The sequence below is a fragment of the Battus philenor genome, unplaced genomic scaffold, assembly GCF_028537555.1.
Source record: "Battus philenor isolate CCGP_79_NKW_IND1 unplaced genomic scaffold, ilBatPhil1.0.hap1 SCAF_24, whole genome shotgun sequence".
Lineage (NCBI taxonomy): Eukaryota > Metazoa > Arthropoda > Insecta > Lepidoptera > Papilionidae > Battus > Battus philenor.
This window is the reverse complement of record NW_027181687.1, coordinates 7,564,838-7,572,000: the sequence shown is the minus strand read 5'-3', so window position 1 is coordinate 7,572,000 and position 7,163 is coordinate 7,564,838. Positions and strand designations below refer to the sequence as shown.

Genomic DNA, 7,163 nt, shown 5'->3' with positions numbered 1-7,163 from the left:
TAAGATAGAAATAAATGAATAAAAATCAGAGTGAAATTGACATGCCGCCGCAAAAATACTCAAGTTTATTAAACATGTTCGATAATGGTTGCTTTTAATCACGTAATGCGATGTAATTAATTTCGCTTCACGCGAAAATGTTGTTGCTAATTAATTGGTTTTTCGTATCGCACAATTATGTTTAATCTTTTTGTTTGAATTTACTCTTAGACTGCAGTGTAACGAACAATATTATATTTTAATAGACAAACATACCAAAACATAATGTTTATTTTTTTGAGAATATCTAAATTTATACTTTACGCATGTAAGTCTGCATTTTTAAACTTTTTTATTTTTTTATTTTATGTTTCTCTGCAGTATCTATAAAATATATTTATCAATAATAAGATGTGAATGGTATTGAAGGATTTCGTTTTTATATACTATTAGGTGTTCTCACAAACGTTGTTTTGCCATGTATGTTATTTCTAGGAAACACTTCTATGGGTTGATTGTAGAAAGATGAAAATTTAGAGTTGTATGTATTTTTGTATGCTGTATCATAAAAAAATAAAAACAAAAAATTTTGTCTAAAAAAAAGGGGTGGACCACCCTTAACATTTAGGGGGATGAAAAATAAATATTGTCCGATTCTCCACCCTGGTCAATATGTACGCTAAGATTCACAAAAATCGGTCGAGCCGTTTCGGAGGAGTTCAATCACGCACACCGTGACTCGAGAATTTTATATATTAGATTGTATTAGCAACTTCTTTACAGCTTCTCCATATATATACTACGCATCAATGGTTCTTACACGGCATGTTATTCTGTGTGATGTATATTTTTTATAGTTTATTTAGGGGGTTCCCAGCATTTTTATGGACCACTTTCAAAATTTAACTAAATCCGATGTACACTGCCAATACATTTCAAGCTTATTTATTAGTTAAAGAGAAATATACAATTTTAAACAAGTAACAGCCGCATCTTAAAATATTATTCGAACTTGTTAAAATATCATCTGCCTAATTTGACAAAAGCCAACATTTTAGTGCTATCAAAAACAGATATATTTTCGTTGACACCCGCTTACAAATTGTTAACCCCTATTTTTTGTCACGCCAACAGGGGTCTGACCCCTGTGTCACCCAGAGATCTGTGGGCATTCATCTGAACCGCTTTTGGAACTATGAATATGTAAACGTAAAATAACTATGTATACGTAAAATAATTATGCTGCTAGCCGATCGTATTGGAAATGCAGAAATGGACTACATAAGACTACATAAGGCTGAAGTCACTATAATGATATATATATATATACATGCAACAAAGTTTAATTGAGTAGATTTTAACATTTACATACATTTTAATAGTTATGTATGAAGATATATAATATGAAATGTTTGAGTAATGTGATACATATTTTCATGTTGATATTATATAATCTCTTTGTTCGATTACATCTAAATTTGTAATTATTACTTTGTAAATGTTTATACTTTACATATATTTATCAAATACAATAATATTCCTAAAAATTACAGGTGTCTTGATAAACATAGTGTTATCTATGATAGATATTGTTTACACAACGAGTATAGAAGAGTGGTACGTAGATCATACAAATCGTTTTTTTTAACATTAATATGTTGGTGGCTAAAAGTTAAATCTATTTGCGTAAAAAGTAATTCTTTACTCAAACCATAGCTTTTCATTTATCTATTTTCGTAAATTTTCTAACGCTTCTAGAAATTTCTTACAGAAAAAATAACAATTTCCAATGGGGTTTTCGTTTACAATGTTGGTAAATAAATGACAAGGGTACTCGATGAGTGTTTGCGGCATCATTCTTGAATATTCATGTTTTTCACATATTAAATTGTATGGTACCTGTTCCATTGTTGGAAAAAGCATCATCATTGTTTATAAACGAACCAAACGAAAATTACAATGTTGGGTATCTACAAGCAGTACAAAATGCACTACGTTTTTAAAGTAACTTATTTTTATTTGTGTTCAAATTGAGTTTTTTCAGCCCATAGACACCCACTGCAAGGCATAAGCCTCTCCCAAAGATATCTATGAGTATATATACTATAATGGCCATACTAAACAGGTGGGTAGGCGAACGCAGTGCGGTAATATGGTACGCAGACGACGCTGCTGCCCACCCTCTAGAAATTTGTATGTGAGCAGTGGCAATCGTATATATTTGAGTGAATTATGTAACGAGACTATTCCGGGAATCCAACCCACGACCTCCGATCGTTAGTCTCAGTCCTCTACAACTGAGCTACCATTGCTCCTCATATTGATTATTCAAAACTAAAAAAGAACAACTTCCGTCAGGTCATCTTATTATTAATAAAAGATAATAACATTCCAGGATACCCCCAACACCCGTAAGTATTATGAACATACATTGTAAATGTACAAAAATATATTATCCAATTTGCGCAACCAACAACAGAACCTATTACAATCCTTGTTATATGATGTGCGACAATGGTGTGAATTCTACAGTGGTAATTAAGTACATAGGAAAGTGTTTATTTTAGTTTATTATTTATTTGATTAAATATCACTGAAAACGTTGATATTTTTTATTTTCATATATTTTATTGAAAAAGTGTAGATATTTTTATAATTAGAAGAGGGTTCCAGTAAATTAGAACAAGCTTTTTCCAATAATTAACAATCTTGGTAAAGGTACTGAAACATTTATTGATCAGTTGTAAGATGTTCACATTCAAATATGATGGCTAATACTGTTGAAGATAATGCAAAGAAATCATAGAGAAAAATAAGTCAAATGTAGTCTTCGTTTCAACCCATAGAAACAACGTTAAGCGTTACACCCACTTCATGAAATCGATCTCCCCTAAAGAGATTTATGAGAGGATATACCATAATCGCCACGCTTGGAAGGCGGGTTGGCGATTGCAGTTTGGTACTATAATACGCAGAGATTGCTGCTGCCCATCCTCTGGAAACTTATTTATGAGCAGCGCCAAGCCTATATAATAAATGCACTAAGTGTGAATTATACAAAGACTGTATCAAGAGAATCAAACCCGCGACCTACGATCGTAAGTATCAGTCCTCTTCCATTAGGCTACCACTGCTAGAAAATAATCACCATATTAATAAAAGACAGGCTCATTAAAATTATATTTTAATTAATGGCGATATTATTCAAACACCTGATCTGTTTACGAGAAGTATAATCGAAAAAGGTTTCATAGGACTCACAGACGAACAAATAATAAAAATAAAATTGGCTTATATTACCAGCCAGTGACCCGTTTTCTATTTTTCATTTTATATTTGATTTGCTTCTAGAACAGCAAATCGAATGTAAATAACGATGGGTACAAGCCTGTATTTTTTTGTTTATTTTAATTGAACGAGTTCGTACGGTTCTCTATACTTTAATTAACTTTATTGCAATAAATACTACTAAGGTACATTGAACACTTAAAATGTTATTTGAATAATTAAGAAACTTTTTTTTATTTTTAAATCTACAAACGGTATTACAGTCAGTATTTATTTATGTCATTATTTTTCGTGCGTCGAATCAGAAGTAAGGACATCCGCCGGTGAACTCGGTTCTTCTGAATTTAGTTCACCAACGAAGCTCGAAGAATTGCTCATCTGAAATGACAGTAGGCGGAGCACATCGCTCGTGCAATCGATAGTTTTTGGACCCTAAAGGTTCTCAAGGGGTGACCACAAGCCAGTAAATGATAGGCACGATGACATTATCAAGATCGCAAGAAGTCGCTGTATGTAGGCAGCGCAAGACCGGTCATCATCATAGTAGTGGGCGTCTATCGGCTGACATGGAGATATTAATGATGTTTTTCACCTCGATGATCCTTTCACTTAAAGATTTCATATCTGTAGATAAAATTACGTAAAAAAATACTTGATATTCGTTTAGGTTGATACCCCATGGATTTTGTATTCCGGTTCGAGGTTGGGTTAAATGTTGAAATTATTGTAATCTTACTATGTACCGCATCGATATAAACAGGACATTTTGCGTACCACTTAATGAACGTTATTATTCCATTAAATTATATGTTGTAGCTTAACACAAAATGATCTCATTGTATACAATTCTCCGAATTTGTAACACAAAGGATATGGTATGAGTGAGATTACAAAATTAAACTAAATACATAATTCTACAGCGCCAGTAATATGATAGTTATATGTAACAAATATCAGCGTCATAATAATTTCAGCCGTAGCACGTTCACGCCACAGGCCACATTCATAGATTTATAATTAGACCGGGTTGAATGATCTTAATAAGATCGTCCGTTTACCCTGTGAGGTCAGACACTGCCCTTGTGCCCGTGGTCTCCAATTCAGAAACTTCAAAACTTTGCAGCCGTTGATTATGCGATCTACTCACTGACTTTTTACTTGTCTATCAGTTGGTTAGAAATATATTCATATAAAATTTTAAATAATACTATTTATTTAAAACATTTCGGTAAAAGTTTAAAACAATTTTTTCTTCAGAGGAATGCCCTTCAGAGTTCTCTACCGGCACTCTCTTGAACACGATGAAAATATTTGGAACTCTCTAGTGAAAGAATTTTTTTTACCTCATTTGGATTTTCTCAACATGAGTTCAGATTAAAAAGTTAAATTAAAACTGAAAGTTGAATCTTTATGTTTCATTTATATTGTGGAAAATATTTAAAGCCTTTATACCTATTTAAATCAGCGTATATAAAGGGATTACTCTGAAATATATTACATTTTTTTTTTATATTGAACTCAACAGGCTACGAACTTCTGGCAAACAGAGTACGCAGGGACAAAAAAGAACAATAATTATTTTAATGTGTAATAATACGAGTTTTGAAAGCACATTATCTTACTTAATACGTGTTATTATGTTATTTATTACTAGCGAAATGATTGTTTTTAGGACTAGGTGTTACATATATAAATTGAAAATAAATAGGCAATTCACCCCCTAAAAGCTTTTACATTTACAATTAATTACCCTATGTAGCCTGCATTAAATTTTTTTTTCAAAGGCTTGAAAATCTTTACATTAAAGCAAAGATAAAGAAACGGCAAAAATTGCGAGATACATTACAAAAGGAAAACAATAACAATCGTAAGAGGAATCTTTATTTAATGCATGCTAATTCGACTTCCAGAACTTTTTAAGTGAGTTTTTCTTAACTTCGCAGACTAAAATTTTCATAATTGTTTTTATCGAACGAACTCAGGAGCGAAACGTATAATTTTAAGTTAGGAATTAAAATTACTTTTATTTTCTTTTTATACAGTGCTATTGGGCTGTTTAAAGAAATAGGTATATATTATAATAAACGTTATAAGTACGGGTTGAGTATTATTTATTTTATATTGAAATATTTAATCTAATTGTCCGCTATCCAGGCAGAGTCGCATCATTGATTTTGTCAGTTAATAATTATTGACTCTTTAGTAAGCAACTGTATACCGATTCACAATACACCCTTGTGTAATGTCTTTGAATAAATATATAATCAATTTATGAAATCGATTAATCTTTCTAACATATAGTCTATTACTGCAAACAAATCCTATTAGAGTGTAAAGGTGTTTTGAGTTGCATAAAGCTTAGGAGTTAATTTATTTACAATTGTTTCAGGAACGTTGTAAAAATTATAACAAAAAACACCCTAGCTAAGTGTTTTGTGGGCATCTTTCAAATTAAGGCGCGTATAAAACCCACGTACCTTTAGGTAAATGGATGTTATTATAGATTGCCACAATGTGATTCTAGTTTCTATCAAATTAGGTTCTTCTTGCATTCTTCTCAAGTACTATATCAGTAATCACTGTAAATTAATCCAGTGGATTAATGTAATTAATAACATTTGAAATAAGGAATCTATTTACTGACAATTCTTGTCAGATAAACTACTTTAACACGAAAGCTGAGTTAAAAACCCTTCGATCGTCGCTCTTTGCATTGGTGTCCCTGCCGCAATGCCTCTCGTTATGCTATTTTTGATAGTTCGCCTCGAAGTATACGTTGTTCAAGCGGAACTGAAAACCTCTTGTGCTACCTCGATGTTTCGACTTATAGTCTCTGGAGCTAGTTGAAGTTTAGACTAAGCCTAACACATGTGACAAAAAATCCTTTAAATATACTTTTTCGAATTCGTTAAAATATTCCTCGAATTTAGGAGGTTTTAAGTCTTTTAAGCTAAAGCACTTATGAGTTATTTAGAATCGGGATCTTGGCTTGGACTGTAACTTGAAACACTTTAAGCATCTCCATTCTTCAGTATCAGTCGGCTCAACTCGATCGGTGGCTGTTATCTGGTAATTTTTGTTTTGTATTTTAAACATAACAAATAATAAATAGAGCCTACTATGGTTAACTTTTAAAACGATTACATTAACTCAAGGGACCCTTGCCTTCGGCTTTCCGCATTAAAGAGGGAAAACTTTATAATATACTATTTCTGGTAACAACATTTGAAATTTAAGTCATAAATCCGGTAGTGAACATTTCGTAAAATTTCAAACCACTTGAAACTGTTTTAAACAGCAATCGCTTTGAAAATATAAATACCTACTGACTAAGTAGTCACAAAAAGTAAGAAATTTTTCAAGAGAGATATTTTAATTAAAAAAATTGGCTAATTACAGCATTTTTTATTTCTTTTTACTAATTTCGAGTAGAAGCATAGTCCACTTTGCTAAAATTAATTGCAGCGTCATTAGTTAGATTTAAATTTAGTAATCTTAAATTTAAGTTAAATTTTTTAAACCTCCAGATACTTTAAAAAGGAGGATTTTCCGACTGCTCTCTCTCTCTCTCCCCATATATTTTCCTCTCTTTAACTATTGTCATACCTTTCTCCACCTCCCACTCCTTTTCTTTCTCTCTATCTTCGTCTTTCTTTCTCTATCACACATTCACCCTATTTTAATTTCACTTTCTCTCTCCTCCTTTACTCTATTTCTGTTTTGTAGAAACGAACGTTTACACAAAAGTAATTTTCCTGGATGGCTAATCCGGCTATGATTTCAACGATATTGACATATTTAAAGAATGATAAAACATTGTCAAAAGTATTTATTACTATAATTATTTCATGCGTTAAAGTATTGATATGAGCTACGTGATGGTAATAAAAATCAAA

At 31.7% G+C, this 7,163-nt stretch overlaps 1 long non-coding RNA gene across 1 annotated transcript; it reads left to right on the top strand.

The window, feature by feature from the left end:
* Window positions 1–209: 209 nt before the first annotated feature.
* On the top strand, window positions 210–2,582 carry LOC137924731 (uncharacterized). Its single transcript, XR_011107603.1, has 3 exons — window positions 210–307; window positions 1,533–1,596; window positions 2,375–2,582. It is a non-coding gene; the product is annotated as an uncharacterized lncRNA (long non-coding RNA).
* Window positions 2,583–7,163: the final 4,581 nt, after the last annotated feature.